At 42.6% G+C, this 12,596-nt stretch overlaps 1 long non-coding RNA gene across 1 annotated transcript; it reads left to right on the forward strand.

The window, feature by feature from the left end:
• Positions 1–15: 15 nt before the first annotated feature.
• LOC121359801 lies at positions 16–4,482 on the forward strand. Its single transcript, XR_005956084.1, has 3 exons — positions 16–271; positions 2,730–2,805; positions 3,972–4,482. It is a non-coding gene; the product is annotated as an uncharacterized LOC121359801 (long non-coding RNA).
• Positions 4,483–12,596: the final 8,114 nt, after the last annotated feature.

Below are 12,596 nucleotides of genomic sequence, written 5' to 3' on the forward strand. Positions count from 1 at the left end.
GCAGGCGCGGGGGAGGCGCTGCCCCGCCGGCTCCCGGCCCCTCACGGGAGGGAACAGGCTGCTCCCGTTGGCTTGCGAGGGATCAGGACAGGAAAGGAAGAAGACGTGTAGGTTTGTTTTTTTTTTTTTTTTCCCCCCCTCTAAATATGTGCGCAAAAGTTAAGTTTATAAACTTGAGAAACGCTGCGTTGTTGGGCGTCGATATGATTCAGGCTATTAGACGCTTGGCTGAGAGCGAAAAGTGACCTGACCTCAGTACAGTAGAGGCAAGGTGGGTTGGTACCCTTTACTTAGTCTTCTGTATGTGTTTAATGCTTATTATTTTGAAATTGATATGCGTCACTGCCACCTCCTGCCAAATTGTGAAGCTGTTTTTCGGTTAATGAAGTTGTTTTTGGTGAGGGGTACTTCAGGGCACGGCGGGAGTGAGGGAGAATGTCAGAGCGCTCAGAGTCACAGCACGGCTGGGTTGGAAGGGACCTCCGGGGATCGTCCTGGCCAGGCAGGGCCACCCCGAGCAGGAGACACAGGGATGCATCCAGGTGGCTTTGGGATGCCTCCAGAGAGGGAGACTCTGCACCCTTCCTGGACAGCCTCCTCTGTCACCTCAGTGCAAAGAACGTCCTCACGCCCAGGTGGAACTTCTTGTGTTTCCATTCCTGGCTGTTGCACCTCACCCTGTCACTGGACAGCACCGAAAGTGGTCTGGCACCATCCTCCTGGCACCTGCCCTGGAGACATTTACATGGATTGATGAGATCCCCTTTCTTCTCCAGACCAAGCTGTCCCAGCTCCCGCAGTCTCTCCTCCTCCGGAGATGCTCCAGACCCTGTGTGCAGTATTTAGAAGAGCACTGAAGAAGGGCTCTTGAGGTGTCCTGCCCCATTATCGCCACCTGAGCTGGTCACTGGTCCTCAGCACCAGCTCTTGGCCAAGCCCAGCCTTAAGACAGCCTTGGTGTTTTGGAACATAATCTTCCTTTTGGGTCACTGACACACAGAGAGCACGGGGATGACACAGCTGTAGCTCCAGACTCAGGCAAAGTGGCTGCAAATCCAAAATCATGTTGGAAAAGTTACATATTCAGCCAGCACCTGAATTTTCTGTCCCTTTATCTTGTCTCCAAGCCACTCTAAAGAACAAGCACACAGCATCATATCCAAGAGGTCTCAGAAAGGATCTTAATGGGCTGTAGTTTTCTGGAGTACTCTTTACAACTGAAAATTCTGTCTGACAGAGTCGTAGGGGAAATGCAGAAATAAATAATAGATAACAAAGCTTTTGGTTTTTATTGTGGCAAAATACTAAGCATAAATACTTAATGTCTACTGATCCCATTAAAGACTAAGAATTTTTATACTTTCATAATCTGTAACAGAGCAGAATAAAATATTTTGTGGAATCCACACAGTGCCTGCCTTTGTTTTAACAGAAAATGGAAAAAGAAAGTACCCTGTGAAATATGAAGTGCTACCTTAGTGCAATGAATTTACAAAACATGGCTAGAACATAACACCCTTGTTACTAGGCTTATTCTATTTTAATCACAGTAATATTGTCATCAAGAAAAAAAAGCAACACAGCTGCCTAATCAGAATGATAATTCTCCAGTGATTTCAGCAGCTCTCCAGATAAGCATAAGCCAAACATTAAACTCTGAAGCCATATAAATAGTCTGATATTTACTGAGCACTAAGTACCTGACAGTCTTCATTTATTTCACTATGAATTTATTTATCTGGTCACATATGCCTGTGAATGGAGTCTAGTTTTAGACACCTATGGAAAACAGGCCAAAGAGTACAAGATGAGAATGATACAGAAGAATGTGAGAACTGAAAAAAATATGAGTTTATTCCAGTTAAGTGTGCCATGATGTTTGGGCTAAAACTGGCTATTTGTCAGGACCTGAAGGGCCAGCAGAGGCTGGGAAGAGCCCAAGTGAAATAAATATCTCAGCTTTGTAGGTATTGAGCCACCAGCCCTGCCAAGATCAGACAGTTCTCTTGGGCAGTGACAACCAGGTGATGCTGGCTTTAGAAAACCACATGGCATAGACACCAAACCCCACGTATTGCACAGTGGATTCTTCTAAAATTAAATTGTAGAGCATGTGCTGCCTGAGGTTTTGTTCTGCAGCCTTGCCCTGAGTTTCTGATGTTGTTTTGCACAATTCCTTACATCCCTGTCCTTACAGTGTGATGAGGTTTATGGGATGGGACTCTGGAGATCCCCTCACCTGCATGGTAGATGTGTATACGAGGAGGAGGAAAGAGAGGGTGGCACTTGAGGCAGGAGGGTGATCAAGTTGCAAACAGAAGCTGGAATACACAAGATTTTTGTGTTTCTACCTTGTTCTTTTGTTTGGGGGGTTTTGGGGTAGTTTGGCTTTTTTCGTAGAGCAGATATAAGAAATATGGTTCTGGAGTCAGCTTGAAGGAGAGATTTTTGTGTAGTGAGGGAGTATAAAGGAGGGTGTGAAAGAGCTTGGGAGCTGCAGAGAAAATCAGAATAGGAAGAGAATGGTGGAGAAAGTTGCGTGAGGAGAAGCTGGGCTAAAGGAGTGAAGCAGGTGGGTAAAAAACAAGAGGAAAGACAGAGCTGTGGAGTGTTCCCATATGGTATAGGTATGCATGTGTATATGTATTTATATTTATGGTAAACACAGATGTAGTAACTAACAACATTTTTATGCAAAAAAACTCCCAAATTTGTATTTTTTGGTCAAGCTGCAGGCATGTTATGAACCAGATGGATAGAATACACTCAGTGACATTGGAGCAACACCCACCACATTGCCTCATGGTAAACTTGATTTTATTTCTTGTTTGTTCTCTTAGTTTTGAAAAGTACTGATACTAGCAGTGATTTTTAGGTCAAAAAAGGTGTTTCCATTGTCTTCAATGAGCCTTTGGTATATGACAAGGCTGCATGTTGAAAATGCATTGGGACTGGTTTCTTTTACATCACAGTGAAAAAAAAATCGACCTAAATAACCACCACTGTTTTTCTGTAGCAAATGGAATTGTTGAAATGTAATAGACTAATCTCCTGTGTCTTGTGGAGTTGAGAAACCAAAGCAACCCTGAAATTTGTTATCTATCCATCAAAGATTGCATCTTGCTCTCAGGAAAAAAATAACCAGTGGTTTTGTAGGGAAAAATCATGAATATGAGACATTTGCCTAGTCCTTGTAAAATGAACCGTGCATGAAACTCCTTCAGACTCTTTATTAGCCAAAATAAAGTGGAGCACTCTGAAAGGATGACTTCCAGGGAAACATGTTAGGTGATTAGGCTGTGCAGCTCAGTGGGGGATGGAGATGATGTTGTTCTGATGTGCTGTCACACAGTAAGGGACTGAGGAATGGAGGTAATAAACCCTGGGCTTAAAAGTTTATACTGGGAGGAGGAAGTGAGACAAGGCAAAGCAAAATCTGATACGCAAAGGGAAAGTCTGGCTTAACTCCTCTGGATGGAGTTAATCTTGGAGCACAGATCAAGGTGATTCCTGAATGCCTTTATGATCAGCAGTGACAGTGACATCTGTGCAGGAGAGGGTCACTTTCAGTGTGACACATGATTGTGCTGGCAAATTCTGGGTGCTTTTGTTATTCTTGAACATGAGACTTCACAAAAATGAGAACAAGAGAACAAGATCCTCCATGAAGAGCTTGGTTTGTATTTTATAATATATTTAAAATACAAAATATTTTTCAATATATTTAAAATACATGTATAATATATGATATATATTATATATATAATATTTAAATATATATTATATATAACATATTTAAATAATAAATTTAATATATATTTCAATATATTTTTATATTTGTTCTTTATATTTAAATATATTTTATATAATATGAAGTAATTAATATAATAACACTGAGCTAAGAGAATACATAAATTTTCAACTCATTCAAACCAGGGAAGAAAATTACCTGTAGGTTTCCATTGTTTCAGGTGTAAAAAGAAACATCTGAAGATGTGAGAAGCAGCAGATCTCTTCATACAGAGTTCACTGTAGAGCAGAGTGTGCTGTTTTCTCCTCTGGGCTACTGAAATCAGAATTGCTGCCTTCCCTGGGACTGATCTTCTGTGATGGCCTTGTAGCTCCTTCTGGAGCTGGGGTTGTGGTAAAGTAACCATCTCCATGGACTTCCAGTGCCTGACTCAAGACCAGGCCTTTAAGAGGGAATTTTGCTGGGAGGAAAGCAGAGCAGCACGTTGTACACTGTCACAGAATCTTAGAATCCTGCAGGTTGGACAGACCTTTAATATCTAGCCCAAGAATAAACCTCACACTGCCAAATCCACCACTAAAGCACATCCCTAAGTGCCACACCTACCTGCCAGTATGTTCTGGATATGGATGTTCAGTGTTTGTGCTGCACTAGGATTTGCATTCTCCATTTCTCCTCATTTTCTGGCAAACAGCCTGAAAAGATTAAATATAGAAGTGTCCACACAGGAAGGAACAGATGGCCTCTCTCTGTTCGTGTCATCTTGTGACCCCTGATGACAATGAGGGGGATTTCTTGTGCAAAATCCTGGTTTTGCTGAAATCAATGGGAGTTTACCACTGACCCCAGTGGGGACAGAATTTCACCTCTTAATGTTTATTAGATGCAGCAGGCAGAAAGCAGACTCGTAGCTATAAAGGCTGTGACATTTTATGGTTCTGACTCTGCAACCACTCAAGCACATGGTTAATTTTGCCACAGTAATAAAGTTAAGCACTAGCTAAAGTGTTTTCAAGGAGGGGTCTCTTTTACACTTGAGCAAGTCTATATTTCATCATAAATCAGGAATTCCTCCCCTTCAAAAGAAAAGGATGCTGCATGTGATCATCAAATTGTTTCTACTTTGCACAACAATAATTGCCCTATTTCAGTTTTTGTCCTAAAAAGGCAAAGGGAAAGCAAGGAATGAATACCTCAGCTGAAGTGGTGTTGCTCTGGTGACATTTGACTTAACTCATTTCAAATGGATTCAAGAAGGAAACATAAATTTTTCAATATTAATTCTAAATACCTCAGACACTGGCTACTTCCTTTAAATAGTTAAGATTTTGCACTACACTTTACAGCCAAAATATTTTTGTTAAGTTTTTAAACTATCATAGACAACACCAGCATTGTTCTTCATATCCAGGAAAACTCTTCTACTTTTACAGATAGCAGTATTTTTGTATTTGTTTCCACTTAATTTTAGCCAAAGCACATCAGGAGTGTAGCAGAATGGAAGAGAGGTATTCGAGCTAGATGAATTCAGACCTGAAAGAAAGCATAAAAATTTAGTGGGATAGCACTTAACACATGGAATGACTTACCTTAGGATTTATGAGTTGATGCTTCCCCATTATTACCAGTCTTTATATCAGGAGTTTAAGAAAAGAGAATGTGGGTAAGTGTAGAGTAAATCCTTTCCCAGGGTCTGTCCTGATGCTAATTTGTTTTATTTCCATCGTGGAAGGAACGGAGCAGAGGCTGAACTTGGGTTTGATTTAGTGCACTTGCCCCTTCACCCTGCTTGGTGAGGGAAAAGCAGGAGAGCATTTGGAGCACCTGGAAGAGGCTGTCAGAGGAGGATGGTGATGGGGTGGGGTGGCAACAGAAGACCTGAGAGGTGGAAGGGAACATGGGGCAAAGAATAGTCCTTCACCCTCCCAGCTGTGCTTTGCAGGAGCCTGGAAAGGACTGGGGGAAGGAAAAAAAGGGACTGGTCTGGCTGGCCCATGAGTAAGAAAATAGAAGAGCCCAGGAGTTCAGCTCTGGAAATTGCTGGTTCTCAGGAGCTTCTGGGTTACAATAATGGAGGTTTTACAGTGCTGTTGAGCTGTGTGTTGAAAAAACAATCCTTCAGCTTTCAGCTAATTTAGTTACCATCTGTAAGCTGTTTAAGCCATTCCCCTTATTTCACTTTCCCCATTTAATTTTGCTCTGTATGCTTTTTCTTCATTCCACCTCCTACATGTGCATCTGTGCAGGCACAGTGAAGCACATAGGTGTGTAACTGAGGATTTTCTGTAGAGCAGGAAAACACCACTGTCACTGATGTTCTTTGTGGGCAGGACAGGGTAATGCTGCATTACTGTAACCCACCCACGGACTGCTGGCATTTTGCTGTGGGGACACATGGCCTCTTCCTCATACCAATGTATTTTATATAAACACAGAAACAGTGAAATATATTTTTTTAAAAAGTGCTTTGTGGTACAAAACTCCGACATTGGCATTTGTGTAGATGTCTGAGTTTTATTTTGTACAAAACTCAGTTTGCTACTGGATTTCAGATTTCAGTGGTAGCATGTTAAAGTTGTCCTTAGCTCACCCAGCTGAGCATCTCATGTGTTTCATGAGATTCCCCTGGAACCCAGGGGCATATCAGTTGTCGTGGCAAGGCATAGTGAGGTGAGTTAATTAGTAGCATTCCAACATATTTATTGGCTTTACTGGCTAGTAGTGCAGAATCCCAGAAGAAGGAAAGCACTGTAATTGTGCCAGATCCATCCTCTGTTTCCTATAGTTTTGCTCTAGAATTTTTTTCCTACATATTGTCTCGGTGCCAATGCTCGTGGTCTCTGAAATTAAAAGCATTTCTCATAAAGGGGATTATGAAATTAAAAATATTGCTCGTAAAAAACACATTGATCCTCACTGGGATCACTGGGAGGATGACAGACATAAAACCATCAAATTACTGATGTCACTAAATAAAACTAATTTAGGAGATAACAGTACATTTTTAAACAAATACTGGGGTTGTATTGGATTTACAAACTGCAAGAACTTTCCTTCCCAATGTGCTCATTCTTCATTTATCATTTTATAAGAAAACCCCTTAAACTAAAAGTTAGTCTCATACAATGTCACTTGCTAGCTTTCTTGCTAATCCAGAGGAAATATTATCCTAGTGGTCCCTGAGGTCCAATGTCTAGGTGTTGGATACATGATAAACTTACTTGAAGCTTTCTCAGTGAGATATAGTCCTCTGGAGACAGCTGTGGATTTAATTTTTCAAGCTTTAGTACAACCTAACCTCTTAAAAATAAGATTTAAGTTTCCCTTGTCAGGTCACTTAAGAGTTTCTTCTTTTATTTTGCCTTTTTTTTTTTTTTTAATTTTTTTTATTTCCCTCCTCTGCTACTTGCCCAGGCTGTTAATCCCCTGCCTCTGGAGGAAACATTTAACCATCTCAAACTTTTCACATCTTGATCATTTTTTGGTTCCAAAGGACAGCACACATCCATCTGGCTTTTGAATTGTTCTAGTCTGACAGTTTATCTAGAAAGTATCAATGCAAAGCAAACAATTTCCAGTCTTGATTATGTAGGTTTTTACATCGTGCTGAACAGAGGTGTTTTTTGCAAATTTTGAGCCACTGCTCTGTGTAAAAGCAGTATTTCACACAAAGAGGTGTGTTTCTAGTTTATGCTGTCCAGGAGTTGAGTTTAATCTAGTTTTCTTTCCCCTTGGTATTTATCACTTAGTGTTTCAGAAATGGTAAATTTAATGTTTCAAGGCATGCACAGAATTTAACTGGCGAGTTCCTGGTATTGAGAAACTCCACACAACTCAGAGCCAGGTTAAGGATGAAGGCTGATCAAGCCAGCAATGTCACAAACGCTGAAATGTGTCTGAAATGCAAGGGATATTATACTCCTGATACTTTTACTGATCCACAAAAAATGCTGCTTGCAGCTCCTGACCCCCCTCATCTCCCTGCTGTGCACACACAAACACACTCACAGGTTTCTGCCAGACTGTTCCTTCTCAGAGCTAAAGGTGCCAGAGGTCTTTCAAGGTCACTTGTCATATTTGTTCTCTACAGTCAACTTTTCTTTTTTGTCCTTTCAGCTCGTTTTTCTTTGACTTCCTGAGGAAATTAGTTTTATCTTGCCTTACCTATTCGTGCATTCATCAGGTTTCTGCTCCCTCCCTCTTAATGCCCTCGTGACGTGTTGGCTAAGTGCAATCACCACTGAAAGATGTGCACGGGGTCTGCAAGTTAATTACATTTCTAGGGGTTTGTGTGCTCTGGCTGCTGGGCAGATGAGGGAGAGACCTGTGGTGGGGACTGTGCTCAGGGAGAGCTAAGCAGAGTTCAGCTCTTTGGCAGCAGGGAGGGGTCAGTCCCTCTGTGCACACTCTCCAGACAGACAGACAGACAGCACAGAGGAGCTGCTGGCCAAGTGTCCCACAGCAGCTCCAGCCTGGCTGCAGCACAGGCAGTTTCTTGTCCTGGGTGGATCTTTGCCAATGCATGGCAAGTGAGAGGAGCTGTGGGGCTTATTTTAGATGGAAGCAGAAAGACACACATCTAAAAGAAGCTCTCATGTTGCTCTGTGGCTCACAGAACAATCTATTTTCCAGTATAGTTCTAACAATTCTGACTGAAGCAATGTTCAGCAGCACTGCTGTGAAATGTGCCTCTGTATCAGAGCAGGGAAAGCCAGTCTGATGTTTGCCCTCCGAGCCAACAGTAGGGAGGGATCCACAGAGCTGCAGAGCTGAATGTCTGGATCTTTACATCTCTGCCTCTGCAAAAAGAGAGGCAGGTTGAGAAGGTTAAATTGTCTTTCTCATCAGTGGTCTGCACACAGCACTTCTTTCTACAACTCTGTTGTTACCCATGGCACTCTCTTCTTTCTCAGGGTGGAGCTGCTCTTTTGTCAGGATGTTCACACTCCACACAAAGGCTGTCCCCTCCTGACATCACCCCTTCCACATCACATCACATCACCAGTGTGTGCCCTGGATTTCCCACATTGGGGGGGGCTTCATGCTGGGCCTTCTAAGAGTTCAGGAAAATACCTGGTCTGGCTCTGTGCTAAGTGCTAAGAGCTAGCCAAAGCACATTTCCTACCTAATGGATTTAGGCTGCTCCCTAAATCTTCTGCCAGTGGCTGTCAGATACAGGATAACTGGGCAGTAGCTCTGTGGTCTGAGCAGATGGGTCAGTCTCATGCCTTAGGTAGGAAGGATCCAGCTGAGAGGAAGTGGAAAGGCATGTTTTTTCTGGCAGTGTTGTGTGCAGAAGGAGCTTTGATGGTTTGGGTTGCCATCTTTCTCTAGCTTTGGAATTGAAAATAAATCCTTGAGAGACTTTTCACCAAAGCATTTCTGGCAGTTGCATGCCAGAGCTGAAAGACATTGAAGCTAACTTATCTCCCACTTGCCCAGTTCTCCCTGAGGGGTTTCTGCATTGTTTTTTGTGCTGTTTCATGAGTGTGCAACGTCCTCTTTATCCCTGCTCACCAAACCACGACCCCCCCCAAAACCTTTTTTCTTGTGTGCAGTCTCCAGTGGCCGAGCCAGGCAGTTTCCAGAGCCCCTTCCTCCTTGGTTAGAGCTGTGCCTGCATTCTTCAACAGAGCTGTGGGGCACAGGAACTGTGCGCGCTCACATGCACAAGGTTACAGCACAATTGATCCCACATTTTCCAAACCCCTCAAGCCTCCCCAGTCAGCCAGGAGGAGAATTTTGTTAGCTTTCACCTCAGAAAGGAGCTTTACCCTGTGCTTGAGCCAACAGAGGGCAATAGACTCAAAATTCAATATTGAAAAGAAATGCTTTTAAAAGATGGCTCTGAGCAGCCCAGCCCTTACTGTATCTGGTGTCACATATCACAGTGAAAGGCAGCATTCCATGCAGGACCTAAAACCTTCTCAAGCTCCATCAATTAAACCACCACATCTGAGGTGGAAGAGACTCAGCAAGGAACTCTCACTAGGGTTCAATGAGAACCAGATGTTGTGGGCACAGCTGTCATGCTTCTTATCAAGAACAACAGAGCAGCCCCTGCTGCAGTTTCATCAGGAACCCTGCCCTTCCTTCCCTTCATCCTCAGCACTACTGAGGGTCCCTAACCAGAACCAAATAAAATCCTCCTGGCCAAAGCTCAGAGTCCTCCCCAAATATTGCTGTTTGTGTTAGCACAGTTTGTGGGTCTCCAAATCTGGGTCCTGCTGGGACTCTCACTGTGCTTGGGACACGATCTTCAAGCTGCCTCTCCTACTCAAGAGTGGCTTCACTCACTCCTTTTATAATGTAATTTATAATGTTGGCAGCAGGGCTAGAAGGATTAGAGGGAAAGTGTGTGTTCCCTCCATAGGCATAGAGCTCTGGCCAATTTCAGTCACATTAATTTTAATATATATTTACCCATAGGGCTCAGATGCTCTCAGATTGCTTGAGATGGAATTCCAGATTGCTAAATTCCAGTTGTATAAACGATAACAGATTGCTGCTGTGGCTGCACCCATGAAAGCACATGGGAATTGAGCAGGATATGCCCTGAAGGCTGTGAGTCATCCTGACCTACAAGCAGTGAACTCTGCTTTGGAAATGCGGTTCAAAGCAAGGGTTTCTCCTGAGACATCAGAAGTCCCATCCTCCCAAGGCTGGGTCTTTGCCCAAGGATTTGCTTTGCTCTGCATTTCCTTGACACAGAGTGATTTTGCAAGACTGACCAGTCTGCTGGAGACGTTATTCTTGTTTGCACTTGTAAATGATAGACTGAAACCAAATCTACCTGAATCTGATTACAAATAAACAAAAAATTAGAAGGGAAATAGCCCTGCAAACAAACAAAAACATTTTGTTTGGCCTGACACAGAAATTTTTGTGTGTGTGAGAAAAGGGCAGTATTTCAGTTTCTCATCAACCCAAAGCACTCTTTTTTTCTTTTTTCTTTTTCTTTTTTTTTTTTTTTTTTTTTTTTTTTTTTTTTTTTTTGGTCAATTCCGCAGTCAACTCAAAACTAAATTATTTCCACAGTAATAATTTTGAAAACTGCTAAGTCTGATTGGACCCATGAGTGGCATTCAGGATTGTGACTAAGAGTTCTGGACCTCAGCAAGTCAGACAATTTGTGCATCCACTGTCATATTGCTGTTTTCCAGCCTGACAGGGGCATTCACTGCTGCTCTGAACGAGCCACCAAACCTGCAGCCAGAACAATCCAGGCACTTGTAAAGCTTACCAGCTGCCATCCAACCTGCAGCTGCTCTCCACTGCCCTCAGAGCTGCATGGGTGCTCTCTGCCTGTGCCTCTTGTGTGGACATCATCCTGTGGCTCTCAGGAACTCTTAAAAACCTGATGTCAAAGACAAAGCAAAAATGACTTGCTTTAACTGCATCTATTCCTGACAGCATATGCCAAGCATGAGTGTGAGGAATGACTATAGAGGCCTTTTTTAAGATAAAAAGAAATCTTACAGCAGTCCTGATGGCATGTCTGTGTGGAAATTGGATTGCATACCAGGTGTTTTGTAAGCAGAACACAGTCCTTTAAAGGCAACCTTGACCCTTTGTGATCTATGTGATACATGGAGCTTGTGCACATGTTTTTATTTCTCTCTTCTGTGCAGCTGATGTGTTTCAGAAGTACATGTACAGCTCCAGTCTGCAGGGACAGATGGTTACCTACTAATATAAAAGCAAGTCCAACTCCTTGTTAAATATCCTGATGCTCCAACAAGCAGATCCACCTTGCATCTTGCAGCAACTCATAATAAACCATGTGATACCTTATTTTAATTGGGCTACTTAGGCAGAGATGAATTGCAGCTGTTTTAACAAGAAGCTGCTCTAGCTGATCCCTCATTTCAATTTCTGCTAAACCTCTTGTCATAGGACTTCTTCATCTCATGGGAACGAAGAGGAAGGCACACAGAGAAACTGTTGGCTTACCCACATAAATACAAGCACATTCCTGTTTTGGACCCAAAGCTGTTCAAGCCAATGACTGGCAGGCATTGTGGATGTGTAGACTGTTTAGTTTAGTTTAGCTTAGTTTAGTTTACTCTACTCCACTTTATCCAGAGCTCTGGATTCTCCAGGGTCCCTACCAACAAGAAAAAGGCTGGGTAGCTGGCTTCAACTTCAGAAAGAGTCAAGTGGCCATTTGGGAAAGGAAGTTAGGATTGAGATGTGGGTTTGCTCACATTTCAGCAGTCACACCACGGATAGTGTCATCGTGGGTGTCATCGTGCCCATACTCCAACCCCACACTTCTTGTGAATGCAGATATGGGATGTGTAACAGTGCTTCAAGAAACACCCCCTTTGGGGAAAAAAAAAAACCACCCCCCCCCCCCCCCCAAAACAAACAAACAACAAAAAAACCTAAAGCAAAAACCAAAAGCAAAACCCAAACAAACAAAAAACCCCCTAAAAAAAAACAACCAAAAAACCCCAAACCAACAAACCCAACCCTGCTATTTATGTGCTCTTTATCACACAGTTCTGGGCACAAATCTGTTTGATCTAAGTTTTGACAGCAGTAGGAAGTGCTTTGAAAGTGCTTTAAAAGGCTCAGTGCTCTTGAGATTCACTTGGTTATCTGCACTAGGATCTGAGGAGCAATGGTGTGTCCACAGCAACTCACAGATGACAGAGATGCACCAGGGATTTGATCACATGCAGGTGATATAATAGAAGCAGTGTTTATACAGCCTTTTGGAGATCTTTTGTGTAGGGCAGGACTGCTGTGATCAAACCCACCACAATTTTATCTAAAAGAGTTATAACCAACATTCAACCAACCCTGAAAAACTAATCCTGTTTTTTTTTTTAGAACTGTT

Source organism: Pyrgilauda ruficollis, unplaced genomic scaffold (assembly GCF_017590135.1).
Source record: "Pyrgilauda ruficollis isolate IOZ18807 unplaced genomic scaffold, ASM1759013v1 scaffold47, whole genome shotgun sequence".
Classification (NCBI taxonomy): Eukaryota; Metazoa; Chordata; class Aves; order Passeriformes; family Passeridae; genus Pyrgilauda; species Pyrgilauda ruficollis.